At 40.0% G+C, this 18,264-nt stretch overlaps 1 non-coding gene across 1 annotated transcript; it reads left to right on the forward strand.

The window, feature by feature from the left end:
- Positions 1-9,729: 9,729 nt before the first annotated feature.
- LOC115032241 (small nucleolar RNA SNORA17) lies at positions 9,730-9,856 on the forward strand. The gene has a single exon (XR_003837895.1). It is a non-coding gene; the product is annotated as a small nucleolar RNA SNORA17 (small nucleolar RNA).
- The last annotated feature ends 8,408 nt before the right edge of the window (positions 9,857-18,264 follow it).

Below are 18,264 nucleotides of genomic sequence, written 5' to 3' on the forward strand. Positions count from 1 at the left end.
CACCCGCTAGAAAGCCTTCCTGCACTCCAGCCACAGATCGAACCAAGGACTCTTGCCCTCGTGGGAACTACCCAGCGACCCCCTCTTCCCCTGCCCTTTCCTCCCTTTGATCCCAGGGCTGACTGAGCCTCCCTGGGGCCCCTATTTTGTTCTCAGCTCTTCCAAGGTGTCCAGCGTACGATGCCCGAGACTGAGAACCTGGTACCTAGGACTGCCCCTTGTCCACACTGGCGGGCTGAATCTCTAGCTTCCCACAGCCAGACACCAACCCCGGGCTGTTTGCCCGCATCTGCCCGCCCAGAGCATTGGAACTCTGGCAGGACACAGGTTTTCTCCCCCATGCCCTCTGCCCCGCAGTCTACTTCTGCAGATGTAGGCTCCATGCTTGTGTTAGCTTTCCATTGTGATAATAATTGTCTGAGACAATCTGCCTATGAGAGTTTTGTTTGCTAAAGATGACTGGGGGTTTCAATTTGATGAATCATTTCATTGCTTTGAAGTTGCAGTGAGAAAGGACATCGTCAGTAGCAGTGTGGAATAAAACTATTCAGTCATGGCTGAAGTAACAAAGAGGGGATGAAAGGGGGTCAAATATCCCTTTCTAGGGCATTTTCTCATTGACCTAAAGATGCATTTTACTAGGCTATACGTGTGAAAAGTAGCACAAGCTCTAAATAATGCCATAGCCTAAAGAGAAAGCCTTTAATGCACAGGGCTTTTGAATAACATCCAAATCCCAGCACTTACCACCCCTATGGATCCCCATACCATATCCACTCTTAGGACTGTAGTAGCAGCTGTACCCATTCACTAGTCCAAGTGTGGAGACAGTCAGCCTGAGTGTGCTCCCGCAATGACACTGCATAAGTACCTGAACGGAGAAGCCTTTTCTTCACTTGAGACAGTCTGTGAGTAAGGAAACGCTGGCTTGTTTTAGATTTGTAGACATGAATTGTCCTGTCCAGCAGGACTTAGTTATTCCGTGGGTCGAGGAAGACCAGGGCCTGAAAGAGAAATGAGCGGAGAAAGGGAAGCGAGACTGATTATAAGCACACAGTCAGAGAAAATAGGGAGGGGTCGAGGAGGCATAATAAAATACAGAGAAAGGGATGGACATCTGGGGTGAATGCTGATTACAGGCTTCTCGTAGCTTATCTTAGAATGTTGACCACCTAACAATCCCGGGTGGCCTTCAAACATTCTGCATTTTATCTTGGAGTGCCATAAACAGTCCCAGGCACCAAACGGAGACATGGGGGAGGAGGTGAAGCTGCCTTAATCTAAGCAGTTCTAGGCGCCAAGTGAAGGAGGGAGTGAAGCTGGCAGTCTCGGGCACCAGGTGCAGGCAATGAAGGAGGGGGTGACATAATTCCCTTCAAAGGGTCAGCCGGATCTTTAGGGTGAGAGTAACTGAGAGTAACTTAGTTTCCCACAGTTTGGTCTCTCACAATGAATGTAAAAATTTAACAGCAGTGGTCCTAAAAAATGGAGAATTATGAGTTGCAGTAGACAAATTTCTGAAAACAATCACATTACAGAAGTACAGTGACCAGGAAGAGAATTGATACAGACAACTGAATAATATAAGAAGGTAGCTCTTATGAAGAGAGAGATCAAAAAAGAAAACCAAATAAAAATCACAGAGGGAAATAAAGAGAGCAGCTGCTGCCACAACAGGCATACATGGAAGTGAACTTTAAAACAGGTCACTTGAAGTTCCTCAGAGAAACAAATAAACAAAGGAATGGAAAGAGCTAATCAAGACTGTGGAATTAATGGGATGCTCTCAAATGACCCAATGTGCATACATACTACCAAAGTTTAAGAAAATATGGGAAAGTGACAGATTTCTAGACAGATAGGAACACACACACACAGAGAGAGAGAGAGAGAGAGAGAGAGAGAGAGAGAGAGAGAGAGAGAGACAGAGAGAGAGACAGAGAGACAGAGAGACAGAGAGACAGAGAGACAGAACTATGTGAGGACATCATAAGGAAGCAGCCATTTGTAAGACCAAGAGAGAGTTTTTACCAGAAACCAGACTTAAAGATACCACAAATTTTGAGACAATTTCTGTACTTAAATCACATTGATTTTGTAGCCTTAGCAGGCTCAGATGGACAAACAGATAATAGATGAAAGGTGGATGAGTAGATGGGCTTATAGATCTTAGACACAGATACTGCTAGACAGACAGGCATGCAGCATGGCTAACCCAGACACTCCTTAAGAAGTAAGGCTGTTGGATAGCAGAACTCTGGGAGATAATAACCACAGAGGAAAATGAGACTCATACTTTGCTAGGGAATAGGAATTCCAGAAAAGAATGAATTTGAGTTGAGCCCAAAACTGTGAACAAGTCATCCATGGAACAAATTAAAGAAATTATTCTAGGAGGGAAGCATGGCTTACTTGAACTATAGTTACAGGGAATAAATGGCACTTCCAGGAATCTGTAGGTGGTTTGCAAAGGTGAGAGAAGGTATTGATAGTGAGTTACCATGGCACAAACAGAATCACCTGAGGCTAAATGTCTAGTTTTGTGCAAAATGAAACAATCAACAGGCTTTTTCTTAATCCATACTCCCTTCTTTTCATCTTTATGCTGAGCTAATCTATCTTAAGTCTTATCAATTCTTTATTAAAAATTTATTTATTCACTTTACATCTAAACTACAGTCCTCTTCTCTCCAACTCCTTCCTGTCAACCCTCCCACACCTCTCCTCTCACTCCCTCCTCCCCTTCTCCTCAGAGAATGAGAGTTCCCTACTCTCTCTGGCTGGGTACCAACCTGTTCTGGCACATCAAACTTCATCAGGACTAACCGCATCCTCTTCCACTGAGGCCAGACACACAGTATCTATTTCTAGGTTCTGTTTGCTGCTCCTTTCAATTCCCACCATGACATTCTGCTCACAGCGAGAAACATTGCCTTATTCATAAGCAAACATTACTTACTCTTTCTGTGTCTCCACTTCTGACCCATATTCAAAGAATGCAAGATGAGTAATTTTTAAAAAGTGATTGGACAATTAAAGGATTATGGGTTATTTTTAAGTGGACTGATCAATGTGAAATTAATTTACAATGTCTTGAATGGAAAGTAAGTTTTAGAGCAGAGGAGGATTTAAGTGGCATTTCTTGGTTTGAAAGAACAAAATTTCGCAGTAAATGGATTTGATTTAATTACATTTTGAAAAGGGGGAACCAATGAAATGCAATTTCAGTTCCACTTCAAGAGAGCATTTCTCTAAAATACTTATTATATATTCTAAACACCATAGAATGGGTAATTAAGCTATTATTTTTCAGTGAAAAACATATCTCTCTACATCCTATGCTCTACTATGTTTTGGTGGGGCTGATTGTCTAGAGAGTTTATTTGGCTTTGCTGGCTATGTCTTGGTTCAGTTACTATCGTAATGACCATTAAAAAGACAGTGACTGCTACAGAAGGCAGAGTAGCCAATCCCATGTCTGTTTTCCTCCTATCTGACTGCTTTTGGTTCCTCTGAATATAAGCCAGGTACTTCTTTCTGGCCAAGGCAGTGCCTTCCCATAGAACAATAGGTCCCAACCTTCCTCATGCTGTGGTGATCCCACCATAAAATTATTTTTGTTGAAATTTCATAACTGTAATTTTGCTACTCTGGTGAATCAAAATGCAACTATCTGATATGTAGGATATCATTTGGGGGGTCACTCAACCCCCAAAGGGTCATGATCCACAGGTTGAGAAGAGCTGTTAGAGCAAGAAGAAAAAGCTATATGAAGGGCTTCAACATTTTATCTGTGCCAACCTGACAATGTAAGTCTAGAGATACCGAATTAATTAGCCCTACCACTTCAGAGCTTTTCTGTGCCCTTGGGGTCTCTTAAATTTTACTAATTATAACCTCTAATCCTTTGTGTTCTGAGAACTGTGGGTGCTAACTGCTGCTCCAGTTGGTAACTAGGTGACATCTTATACTTTTGTTTCATCCTCCCAGCTACATATTTAATATCTTCACACTCAGTTAACAATTATTTATGTTAAACTCTCATTATTAAAAGAACTAATAATGGGTTATGATTCAACCAAATAGGCAGAACCCTTGGATTTATATCTATCTATCCATCTATCTATCTATTAATCTATCTATCATCATCATCTTTCTATGTATCCATTCAGCTACTTATATATTTTATATGTTTGTGGAATTGTATATAAGTTATATTTATATATCATATACATTTACTTCTATGTATATAGCAAAGTCATATATGCATGTATATTTATCTCCTGGTATCTGTAGGAGATTGATTTCAAGAGCCTTCATCCATCATGAATGTGAAAAAAACCCTCATGAATATTCAAAGTCTCTTATAGGAAATACACTAACAGTACAAATACAATATATTTTCTGAATCTTTGCTCTATAGTTGATTGTATACTAAGTTATAGGAAGCTAACTGTGAATATTAATTGACTTTATTACTTCAGGGCTTAAGTAGGCATGCCCAGACTTTATAGAGTGCTACAAGAGGAAAGGTAAATTTGAACATGTGGGAACAGGCTGGGATTTTATTAAGAAAGCTGAATTTGGCTCTTAACGTCTTTCAGGTTGTTGAACCAGGCCCGATTCATTTAGAATAATCTATAGTCAAGGTTAGATGACTGTGAACATTAGTTAACCTTCAAAACACCTCCACAGCAAAAGAAGTAATCAATGTTTAGAATAACTCCAGGTTAGTCAAATCAACCCAGCCAAAGACCATCACGGTTGAAGTGGCTTTAGTCTCTTCACCTGCCTTAGACTCATAAAGCCCCTAACTTGTTTGTAAATCTCTTGATTGTTCAGACTTAATGACAAGAAAAAGAATGACTGGAAGAATTTCTCATTCTAACTTCCTTAAGAGATTACAAAGCTAGACCACCTGTGAGCCTAAAAATTCTCTGGCTCTTCACTATGTAGACCAGGTTGGCCTTGAACTTGGAGATCCACCTCCCTCTACTTCCCAAGTGCTGGGGTTAAAAGTATGCACCACCACCTCCTTCCTTTAGCTCTTTAATACACATTTTCCAGAAAGGGACATATTTAGGGAGGTCGCTTATATCCTACCTCTGACTTCTTGCACTCAATTTTGTCAGTAAATTATGAGAAAAGCATGTTAAAGTTTTCTTGAACAGTACGAAATGTATGTTCATCAAACCTCTTCATCTAGTCAAGTCCTCTGGATTGATAAAGCATTGTGCATCCTGAGCCTAGCTGATCTATGTGGGCCTTTCCAGCTGTCTGTGTATACAGCTGAATAAAACATACCCATTTCCTCTCTGATCACTTGTCTTGATTGGAGACAGAATGCTTATTGAGCTCTCTAGCAGGAAGCTACTGTTCCTGTTTATTTTTTGTGTAATTTTGAGGCTCAAAGGAAAGAATCTAAAAAGCCATGTTGTGCGTACTGTGAAGAACCCTTTGATTCAGGGACATTAACTATAATTTCAATAAGCAAGGTACAGAGCCATTCTGTATGTGTAACTTTAATATGTTAACTCATTTTTATTTCCATTTGGAAAAGCTTTATCAGTTCTCTGGATATATTTGTTGAGCTTACTATTCCAACAAAAATTATTTCACAATTGTTTCTTTTAGAAGGCAGTTATAAAGAGATTCATAATTTTGACTTCTTAGTTTTAGAATCACAGACAGGACACTGTGAGATTGTTTAGCTTCTATTAGGTACCTGGTGCTCCTAAGTAGCTTTTACAGAGAAAATAAGCCAAAAATAGACCCCAGAGGATACAGAGTGATATATTCTTCATTCAGTCCCACCTTTTACTAATGCTCTGAGAAATAAAGACACTTGGATCCTGTTTTAGGACATCTGTTCCTCATGCTGACAAGACTTGTGGTCCCTGGGCTCTAGACTTGAGAATAATTTCCTGCCTGCTGAGAACTTGGTGTCAGGGAATGTGGAATGAGTCAACTTAATATGTCCTTTTGGACACACGAGTCCATTTTGTTCCAGGGAATGCTTCTGAAAGGCCCAACCCAGCAAGCCTAGAATCCTGTGACAAAGACAGGATTTGACCCTGACATATAGCCAAATGTACATTTATTTTCAGGAATGGCTATCGGAATGAGAAACTCAGGAAAGGACGTGAGTTTTAACATGCATGTAAATTAATTTGCTAATTATAATATAGCAAAGTACCACAGATTTTTTGGCTTAAATAAGAAATTTACTTTCTCATTGTTTGATACTTAAGAAATCTGAGGTCAAGGGAGATTGGGAGATTTGTTTTCTCCAGGCCTCTCTTTCTTTGCTTTGCAAATGGCTATCTCTGGCTGCATTCCATAAAGGCTTTGTAAGCCTTTCTCTTGTCTCTAAGCATACAGCTTTCTTCTTATCAAAAGAAAAGTTAGGTCAGCTGAAGACCTGTGCTCATGAATTTACTTTAATTAATCACATCCCAAAAGAATTTATCTCAAATACAGTCACATTTTGAGATACTGAGGGGTGGGACATCATCCTATGAGTTGAGAGGAGGTACCTTTCAACCCCTACCAGTATGCAAATAGCTCAGCATGTCGTCCTGTGGTAATGAGTTTTTCATTCAATCTTAGGGATCCTCACTATTGAAAGCTGAGGTGATTTTTTTCTCTTGTAAATACAGGAAAATTCATACAACAAGAAGTTGAGGGAAATAAAAATGATAGGGTCAAGAAACTGTGGATAGAGGAATCGATGGTGTATGAGGAAGTCAGATTTGGGGGTGTTTCCTTCCATGAAAAACAATGAAGTATAACATGTTCCTATTCCATTTCACATCACTCTAGAGACATTATTCGTATAGTTCTGACTTTCATGTTTCCACTCAGGAAAGTTGATCACACTTGGAAGCAACCTGGAATGGTAGCTTTCATGGTTCTGAGAGGAGTTTCAATGAGTTACTGCTGTGACAGTTGTCTCATCTTTCAGACTTGTAGAACTAGATAGATTTAGAAATGCCTGGTCCTTCAGGTCAAGACTGTCCAAATGGTAGCTGATGTTTGGAGTATAGCTGTTGAAGCCTCCCCCCTAGCATAGCTGTAGCCATATTGTTCCACGCCCACCAGCTTTTTCATATTGTTGTTGTAATGTGCCTGTCAGTCATTGTCAAAGAAAAATAACTTGACTCAGAGCAGAGTCATGCTGACCACATAACCTATTCCATTCTGGATGTTATGAGGTTTGTTAACTTTAAGAAATTCCACAACCATAAACTTCACTTAAGACCCATCAAATTAAAGGTCAATATGAACTGTTATGTCTAAAATGGCTTCAGTCAGGGCTGACCATTGGGCAGCACTTCCAGCATCTGAGTATGAGCTCATTGCTTTTTGCGGTTTTAATGTCTATAAGCTAGTCTGAGAAATGTCTAGTACACAGCTTGAGCTCTCGAGCCTGAGAGCCGTGGTCAATCACTCTTTAGGCATGTGTGCAATAAACCACCCCAGTCTGACTGAAATTGGTGTTCATGGGATTTGTGGGGTGATTCCTGGACCCCAAGAGCAGCCACAAACCCTAGTCTGCTGAGATACAAAGCAAATACTGCAATGCCCAAGATTTGATACAGAACAAGCTTGGGAACTGGGTTGAAGCAGGAACATTTTTGAAAATGCTACCCTTTGTCAGCTTCTTCTTCTGCTCTCTACTCTGCCAAATCCTTGTCAGGCACCATTGATAACATGTCTACAGTAAGTAATGTATCCACATAACCCTCAAATCCAAGACTAGCTCTGACTTCAGGTATGACTGACATCATTTGAAGTTTGTCCCATTTCTTTTGACTTCTCCTTGTGCTGTGGCAAGAGAACCAGAATAAACTCTATATTTATGATTTGCCATTTCATCAAGCTCCACAGTAGGAGTGCTGAGCCCCTGACTAGCCAGTATCTTATTCTCACAACAGAACATTGGAGCTTATTTATAAAGAAAAACTGTTTTCAATGGTCCATGGTTTGGGAACTTTTAGTCTAACATGAAGTAGATTAATTTGAGCCTGTGGTGATTATAATGAGAGTAGATTCCCATTAGCTCATATGTTTGAATACTTATATCTGTCTCAGTTGGTGGCACTCGTTGGGAAGGATTAGGAGGTATGGTCTTTTTGAAGGAGTTGTCTCTAGGAGTGGGGTTTGATGTTTCAAGACTCAACACCATTTCCAGTTAGCTTGCTGACTCAAGATTATAGATCAAGAAATGAGCTGTCATCTATTTGTTCACTCTGCCATTGTGGACTCACCCACTGAAGCCAAATGGCAATTAAACTCTGTTTTATAAGCTGTCTAGTTCTGGGTGTATTATCACAGCAACTGAGAAGTAAAGTAACTAAGGCAGGGCCTTTGGTGAGTATGGCAGGTACAGAGGCACCATGGAAAGGTAAACTGTTCACAACAGTCTTAGGGTTTCTATTGCTGTCATTAAACACCATGGCCAAAAGCAAGCTGGGGAAACAAGGGGATTGCAGTGTTGTTTTTGTTTGTTTGTTTTGTTTTTGTTTTTTAATTTTTGCTCTATCCACCTTTAGTCCAGAGGTGACTGCACTACCAGCCCCTACCCAGCTTTTCTTGAGTCCTCAGACAAAACACACACACACGCACACACACACACACACACACACACACACACACACACGAGTTTGCTCCTTTTCACCTTTCCTTAGGACATAATTGCTGAGTGCTAGTTACTATCGCACACCTAGAAAAGTGTGACCTTAATAATATTTTTATCGATGCTCTTCCCACCTGCCCTAAACTTCAGTGGCTAGCCCCACCTAGCCTCTGCCAAACATCCCTGACCACCTGCCTGTAGTAGTGGCCACAGTCCCCTTTTCCTCCAAGATCTCACATGGCTGTTGGCTTCTTCTCCCTCCAAAGCATGGCAAAAATCTCCTCCTCTCATTCTTTGCATCTGCTTTTTCCTTCTAGGACCTGAAAGTCCTGTCTGTACCTTCTGCCCAACAATTGGACCCTAGCTTTCTTGACTGACAGATCAAGAACAAATTGGAGAATAGGACCTTAGCATCAGATTTGGCTTAGACTTCCATAGCACTGTTCATTATTGAAGGAAGTCAGGACAGGGCAGGAGCTTGGAGGCAGGAACTGATGCAGAAGTCATGGAGAGATGCTTTTTACAGGTTTTCTTCCCCTGGCTTGCTCATCTCTTTCCTATTCCACCCAGGACCACCAGCCCAGGTATGGCCCCACTCTCAATGGACTAAGCTCTTCCCCCAGTAATCACTAATTAAGAAAATGCCATACAGCTGGGTCTTCTGGAGGCATTTCCTCAGTTGAGGGTCCCTCCTTTTAGTAACTCGAGTTTGTGTGTCAAATTGACTTAAGACTAACAAGCATGATGCCATAAGCTAGAAAATACAGGAAAGGGGTAGGGGGAGTTACACTAGATGCTAGATTCTACAGTCTCCTTTGGGGAACATCTCAAACCCCTAACTAAGGAAACCTCCCAGACTCTACTCCACACTTTACTTCACCTATTGAGGACCAGGGACATTCTGTATCCAGACTATAATAGTCTCCCAAGGCAGCAGAGTCAAACCTTATTTTAAATGGTCCAGGCTAGGGTATGTATCTGCTCTTTGAACCAATGAATATTTCTTACTGGGTGGGCTTTGAGTTGATTACCCACTTCTTGAGCCAGATCAGAGTTCAATAAATAAGTCTTTTAGAGGTTCAAGAAGAAATCCTGCCCCAAGAGGCACTGCAAGTATGGCTGCTATGTCACATTTGCCTTAGGAGGTGACAAAGAAGGAAGAAGCTATTTCTATGTTCAGTGTTCAACAAACACTTGATTGAGTAGTAGCCTACCATTTTCTGAAAAAAAAAAATGAATCTGAGACAACCACCAGTCTGGTGCCTTGTGCCTCTTCTGGGCAGCAGGGTAGAGCTGGCTATGGTTGGGGGTTGAGCGTGAGCCGGCCCCTAGAACATGATATCTGGAAAGCTGCAGGGCAGACCAGCTCAGATTATCTCTCAGGCCCAAATTCGGGGCTTTGAATTGGCCCACACCAACATCTATTCTACATATCCAAAATTACAGAATTTCCATGACACAGGGCAACAAATCCATGAAGAATCCCAACGGGGTTCCAGTATTGACAGAGTAGCAGAAGCCAGAGGCCTTGTACCAAACAAACAAGTCATTGCAATGAACATTCACAAGCAAAGAAGTGTGGGGAAAAGGGTACACTGTGGGACACACTGTGGGACACAGTACAGCTTCCACAAAGAGATTGTTTTCTCTGTTGGGTGGCACAAAGGTGGAGGGCAGGTACAAAGGGAGGGGGAGATGAGTGGAATTGGGGTGCATGATGTGAGGTCAGTCTGGCGGTTCCTTAGAAAATTGGACATAGTACTACCGGAGGATCCAGCAATACCTCTCCTGGGCATATATCCAGAAGATGTCCCAACCGGTAAGAAGGACACATGCTCCACTATGTTCATAGCAGCCTTATTTATAATAGCCAGAAGCTGGAAAGAACCCAGATTCCCCTCAACAAAGGAATGGATACAGAAAATGTGGTACATTTACACAATGGAGTACTACTCAGCTATTAAAAAGAATGAATTTATGAAATTCATAGCCAAATGGATGGACCTGGAGAGCATCATCCTGAGTGAGGTAACCCAATCACAAAGGAACTCACACAATATGTACTCACTGATAAGTGGATATTAGCCTAAAACTTAGGATACCCAAGATATAAGATACAGTTTGCTAAACGCATGAAACTCAAGAAGAATGAAGACTGAAGTGTGGACACTATGCCCCTCCTTAGAATTGGGAACAAAACACCCATGGAAGGAGTTACAGAGACAAAGTTTGGAGCTGTGACGAAAGGATGGACCATCTAGAGACTGCCATATCCAGAGATCCATCCCATGATCAGCATCCAAATGCTGACACCATTGCATTCACTAGCAAGATTTTGCTGAAAGGACCCAGATATAGCTGTCTCTTGTGAGACTATGCCGGGGCCTGGCAAACACAGAAGTGGATGCTCACAGTCAGCTAGTGAATGGATCACAGGGCCCCCAGTGGAGGAGCTGGAGAAAGTACCCACGGAGCTGAAGGGATCCGCAACCCTATGGGTGGAACAACATGATGAACTAACCAGTACCCCGGAGCTCTTGACTCTAGCTGCATATGTATCAAAAGACGGCCTAGTCGGCCATCACTGGAAAGAGAGGCCCATTGGACATGCAAACTTTATATGCCCCAGTACAGGGGAATGCCAGGGCCAAAAAAATGGGAATGGGTGAGTAGGGAAGTGGGGGGGAGGGTATGGGGGAATTTTGGGATAGAATTGGAAATGTAATTGAGGAAAAGATGTAATAAAAAAAGAGGTTCACAAGAACCAATAAAAACATTTAAAGGTACAAGAAGAAAAGTGTGGGGACACTTATCAGACAGTTAAATAGTCCACACATCGAGAGCTGAATGAGACAATTAACATTTACAAGTCACTGGGTCCTTACTGTTAATGGGAGGTACAACCATAGCTATAAAGTGTTGTAGTGATATTTAAAGGATATAATATAAATAAAAATCTCCAGCAGAAGCTGGCATGTAATAGCAAAGACTAGAAACCATGTCTTGGCAGAGACATGCTGTTGTCTCCCCCACCGCCTTAAGAATTTATCCAGATGTACAGCTCAGTTACCTGACTAAGGGACCAGCCCTAGGAAGGTGGACTCACTGTAAGTGAAGTTAAGAGCTAATGATGGAATAATTATCCCTCTAATGAGACAAAGTGATTCTCCTTCCTAGAGTTCTCATCCCCTAACACAGACTGTAAGCTACCATGAGCTTCTGTTGGGTCTACCTGACTTTCCAAGTCCTGACTCAGAAAGACTTATCTTTTCCTTATTATATTCTTTCTTTCATATGCTGAACAGAAACTCTGTACACTGTTTCTGGTACCAGGGCTTCCTCATTGTTTCTCTGAAGATCTCCTCCTGGCAATATGTATGCTTGTCTACCCACCTTAATTTAGTTGGCATAGTTTTTCCCCTTCTTCTCTTCATTCTCCTCCTCTGGGCAGCTGCTGAGATTTACAAACCAGCCCCTGGGATTTTCATTAAAACTCTAAAGCTATCTTTTAGTTTCTCACTGAGTCTGATTTTAAATTATTTTGTTAATGACGGTAAGAAATCTAAGGGGGACCATGATTTCTCTGATGTCACATGGCAACACTGCCAGGTATTCCCAAGTTTTTCAGTAACAACACCTCTTCAATAATTGATGACTATTATTAGCATGTATTGGTCATTATATCTGGTCATACTGGACTCTTACACCTAATGAATTTCACTATCCTACCTTAGGTTTTAGAGTAATGAAATGAGATGTGAGGGAACAAGCCATAAGCAACTTCTTCTGGCTCTGTGTTTGGGATAGCAAAGGCTTCCAGTACACTTCTGGTGTGCATAAAGGACAACAACTCTGACAGATTTGTGAACTCAGTTGTAATGATTACTTCATTGTAAAGAACAAGAAACACCTTATTTTTGAGGATGTGGGAGTTTTGGGGAAAATATAGTTAGGGAAATATGGAAATAAGACACTTTTGCATTTCTACTACACAAAATTGTTGCTAAATTGCTGAGTAGACAGTAGAATGCAAAAGAGTACAGTGGTAGCTGCTTTCTCCTGACTTTCATGTGAATGAGTTTAAGGTGGTTAAGCATATAGCCATTAAAAGAAAAAACAAGATTTCCTTTTTCAGCTGTTTAGTTATTTTTATGTGGGTTTTTTTTTTCTTTTTCTTTCTTTCTTTTTTTTTTTTTTTTTGCAGGGGGGGGTTTGGTTGGTTTTGTTGTTGTTGTTTTGTATTTGCATTATAGTGAAGGACAATTTTATCATTCCACACAAACATTCGCTAAACAATACTAAAGCAGACACTTCTAGACCATATTATTTCTGGTTGAATTCTTAGGTACCATTTAATCATTTCTTGGTTGAATGTAATATACTCAAACTAAATTGTACAATTTTTTGATTTCTTTTCTTTTTAAAACATAATTATTTATTTATTTTATGTGCGACTGTAGCTGTCTTCATGCACACCAGAAGAGGGCATCAAATCCCATCACAGGTGCTTGTGAGTCACCATGTGTTTTCTGAGAATTGAACTCAGGACCTGTGGAAGAGAAGTCAGTGCTCTTAACCACTGAGCCATCTCTCCAGTCTGAACTTTTCTCCTTTAAAATAATCTTAAAATACAATTTTAAGAATATTCATGGTTATTGCTACTTGTTAGAAGACACAAAGAAAGAGAAATGTAAATATAAAGGCTACTTTCACCTTTATTATTTTGTTCTCAACGCTTTGAAATATCAACATGTCATTCTGAAAGTTACTGTAACCTTACAATGTTCAGTATAATGCAAATGGTTCCTTAATGGTTATATCTTCATTACTTTGTAAAAAATTAATTTGTCTCCTGAAAATAGTTTCCTTTCCTATCATTGGTCAATGTGGAGCACTCATTTTGAAATAAATGGAAATTAACTTCCCAGACACAACTCTTAATGTTTTATATGAACCAGGAAAGACCAAGAGTGGGCAAAAATATGATTTTCCCATTAATGTTGGTTGGACTTAAGAGCTAAATAGACCTCTCTGTGTGGCCAAACATGTATCCTTGAAAATTAGATAAATGGTTGGTGGTGATAATTTTGGATCCCATGAGTCATTTTCTTTGTCAAGAATAGGCACAGATAAAACAAAGTTCACTGAAACTCTTTGTGAGATGACATCACACCCAGGCATTAAGAAGCATGAGTAAACTATATTTGTAAAAATGTTCATCTCCAAGGTGTGTGTGTGTGTGTAGAATTATAGAATGTATAATTTTATAATTGTTAATGCATAGAAAAATCCAAAAAGCTTAACAAATCCCTGACAAAATTGATGACTATCAGAGATATTTGTAATTTTAAATTTTTACCAGTATGTTTTTCCTTATTATTAATGGTGTGTCTACACGAATGGAAGGAGAATACAATAACTCTACCCACACAATTATTACCATTAATCATTACAGATTTTCTGTACTTGATCCTTGTTTTTGTTTTTATCATATTTTGAAGTGTTTTAAATACACATTTGACTATACATCTCTAAAATTATGTCAGCATTTGCTTGAGTGCATGACTGTGCCATCCTTAACACAGTTGCCAGGGACCAATTATTGTCCCTCCATGCCACCCAATATTGAATAAAGCTTTAATGCTAAGCTCATGGTTATCAGTAAGCAGAGCTTCTCAGAGGTAATTACTATAAAAAGTAGAAGTTCCTCAAATGTTGTTGGGATTTTATGAGAAGAGACCAGAGACTGCCCTTGATTCTTCCTGCCCACTGAGAGTACAATAAGATTTTAAGTGTGTGGAAATCAGAACTTAATCCCATTAACATTTGATTTTCTAGCACTTGAACTTCTTGGACCCCCACAACTGTAGCAAGTACATTTTTTTTTTTTTTGCCCAAGCCATCTTGCCTATGCTCCTATATTATAACAGCTTGAAGTAACAAGGACAATTAACAGAAACCTTTTATCATTATAAGAATAAAGTTGCCATGCAACATAGAACCCCTGTCTAAATTTCTCCAGTCATCTTTAGAAAATGTCTTTGAAAAACTTCCATTGCTTTTCTGTCATTTGCAGTGACTATAGTGTTGTGAAGTTCTTATTGTTAAAATTCTTTCATGATGACCAGCGCCCCTCACCTTTTATCTTTCAGCCATTAACTCCTGGAAGGAACACAGTTCTTTCCTATAAAGTACCACACAGTCTGAATTTGTTACTGTGTTTCTATCCAGATTCATTTAATTTGCTTTTCTGTCTCTACGTGATTTCTGGAAACTGATCAAGGCTCAAGTAAATGCAAGTATGTCTGCTACTAAAACAATATCCAAGTAATAGTTGAACATATATATTACTATACAAAAATTAAATTTATTAAAGGCATAGTTCTACCAGCTTCTCATATTAGAATGCCTGGCCTTTAAGAATATGTCAAAGCACTTTCTTGTGGGAAGTTTCTTGTGAATAATTATCATGACTTGGAAAGGTTGAATCTCACTAGCTGAAAATATGAAATTCAACACTAGGAACTTTGAAGGTCTGGAAGTTTCTTTTTCAACAGATACCTGCCTGACTTAGGTTGTAAGAAGATCCTGGGAAATACTCCAGGAATAAGACTTAACCCTAACCAACTTTAAAAACAATTTTGAGATTATCATTTAATTACAGCCAAGCCCTGTGAACTCCTCTCTGCTCTTCTTTAAATCCATGGCCTCATTTTTCATTAATTATTATTGCATGCATATATCTATTTATATATCCATGTGTATTCCTAAATACAGCTTCATCAATCTGCATAATGCTACTTGTGTATAAGTTTCAGGGCAACCGTTAGGCATTGGTCAACCAATTGGAGTGCTTTTCCCTGAGTCGGTCTACCTTTCCTGTTCCCATATTTACTCAGTTGCTTATAGATCCTTTTGTAAGCTACTGTGTTATGCTAAATCACTTTTCTTACACCATGACAGCTCTGATACTTTCTAAACTTTAATGTTCTTAATTTTGTAGATTTGTTAAATGAATGATGTTCTTTGGAAATGCATTCACATAAACATTTTATTGGCTTTCTTCGACTCTCAAGGCTCAAAGGGACCTAGATGAAATGCCCTACAGTGGGGAGAGGGAACTTGTGGAGTCCACCTCCAGTATAACGACAGGGCATCAAGTGGAGGGATGGGGTTGCCATCCCACAGTCGAAAACTCTGAACCAAAATTGTTCCTGTTTGAAAGAACTACAAGGACAGAAATGGAGAAGAGCTTGAGGGATAGGAGGCCCAGTGACAGGCCCACATTGAGATCCACCTCAAGGAGAGGCCCCAAAGCTTGACACTATTACTGATACTATGCTGTGCTTACAAACAGGAGCCTAGCATGACTGCCTTCCAAAAGGCCTAACAAACAGCTGATAGAGTCAGATACAGTTATTTACACCCAACCAATGGACAGAAATGAAGACTCCTGTGGTTGAATTAGGGAAAGGCTGGAAGAAGCTGAAGAGGGGGGTGACCCTATAGGAAGACTAGCAGTCTCAACTAACCTGGATCCCCAAGATTTCTCAGATACTGAGCCACCAGCCAGGCAGCATATACCAGCTGATATGAGGCCCCCAACACATATTCAACAAAGGACTTCCCAGGTCTTGACTCAGTGAGAGAAGATGCACCTAACCCTCAAGAGACTTGAGACCCCAGGGAGTGGGGAGGCCTGATGGGGTTGGGGTGGGGGTTAGGGACATCCTCTTGGAGATGGGGGAGGAGGTGGGGAGGAGGAATGGGATGTGGAGTAGTCAGAGTGCAGACAGAGAGGGAGGTAAAGACTAGACTGTAAAGAAAGATTAAAGAAAAAACAATAAAAATTGTATTGGCATATATTCATTGTACATGGCAATTGGTTTTATGAAAAAAATTCTTTCAAGTGTATTTAGCATGTTGACTACATTAAGTCTCTTACCACTTCATTCACTTTGTCCATCTCTATTTTCCTTTCTATTAGTCTCTTTCTGCCTCACAATCTCCTCTCTGAATACACACACACACACACACACACACATATATATTTGAGGTATAGGGCATAACATAAATGCATATATAAAATATGTGTGTATGTAAAAATTATTTAAAATATTTATTCATTCATTTGTTACTTTATTCATTAATAATCACTAACTACCACCTACCCAGTGTCAATCATGTGAGACATAGGGAGAGAGACAAGAAATTTCTCCAATTACTTCATTTCCAACTTGGTTTAAGGCCACCAGCACTTACTATTTGTACTTGGCATACAAAAGCCTCAACAAGGCTTCACTATGTTACAAACAAGCATTAGACACAATATGGTTTTTTGAGAAAAACGTAATTATGCTACTGTTGGAACATGTCGTGCAAGACTAGAAAGACTAGAAAGATGCTACTGGTGCTTAAGAGTGAAAGAGGTTAATTCTAACTAAGGACTCTAACTAGAGAGTCTTTGATTTCATTAAAACCCATCAGTCTGCAATAAAATATTGTCAGCACCTGGGCCTCATATGCATTATTTTCATGTCTGAAATTGTGGGGTTTGGGTTGGGTTCACAGAGGTATTCATCATGGAGTCCTGAGCAAGGGGTCAATCAAATTTGCTCTATTATTACCTTTTTTAAAGTGCTTGCAAGATATGTAGTGTAGATACTCTTTATAATTTGTTTTGTTTTTCTTCTGTACACGGCAACAGCTCCTTTTAGCCCCTTTCTCCTGAAGTGTGTGCATTGAGAGGTGACAGGATTAGTGGGTTTGTGGGAAACAGGTTCATGTCAGGTCAAAGATATGGACAGGAACCCATTACCCAAGAAAATATTGCAAAAATGCTGCCCAGAGATCTGGGTTGAAACTAGTCATTTCTCACTAAAGAAGGTGTAGGCATAAAATAAGTACAAGGCTCAGATGTCAACTTTTTGTCTAATTGAGATCTTCTGCATCTCCGATGTAGTTCCTACTTTGTGGTCCTAACTTAATTAAGCAAAGCCAGAGGCAAGCACAGCTCACAGCAGCCCCATTCTGTTCCCCTGGTGGCCATTACCTGACACAGACTTGAGCAATCGACATCTGCGCTTTCTGATGTGCATGCTGGGAGGATGGAGCAGCTCCTGTATTCCAGAGAGAAAGTGTTTAAAACAGGATTTGGCTGCTTTCTGCTTGAACACAGAGCAGAACCTGCTCAACTTCCCTGGTCCATGTTCTGAGTACCAAATGGAGTCTAGAAGCCATTAAAGGGACATAGAAATGCGTGTGTTCATGGAGGTGAATAAACTCTGAAATTCATACAAGGACTCACAATGCTTTTGCTTGATAGTAGACATTAGAGCTTTTCTTTTCATTTTAAGGCTTTTTAATTTGTTACATCTAAAAAATTAAAAAGTGTTAAAATAAAATAGATACAAGCTCTTTCTTTTAGCTGATTTTAGTTAAAGGGAATAAATGTGTTTCTGTGACAGTTACATCTTGAATCAGAGTAATCATAGGGATGAGACCCATGTAGAAATGACAAAAGGCAAAGATGTCGGAAGCAAAGACTTAGGTTAACCTCTTTCAAATAGAAGAGTTAGTGAGTATTGATTTCAGATCCTGAATATGAGCTAGTTTGGGGGCAAAGT

The sequence above is a fragment of the Mus caroli genome, unplaced genomic scaffold (assembly GCF_978045245.1).
Source record: "Mus caroli unplaced genomic scaffold, Mus_caroli_1 scaffold_9, whole genome shotgun sequence".
NCBI classification, from domain to species: domain Eukaryota; kingdom Metazoa; phylum Chordata; class Mammalia; order Rodentia; family Muridae; genus Mus; species Mus caroli.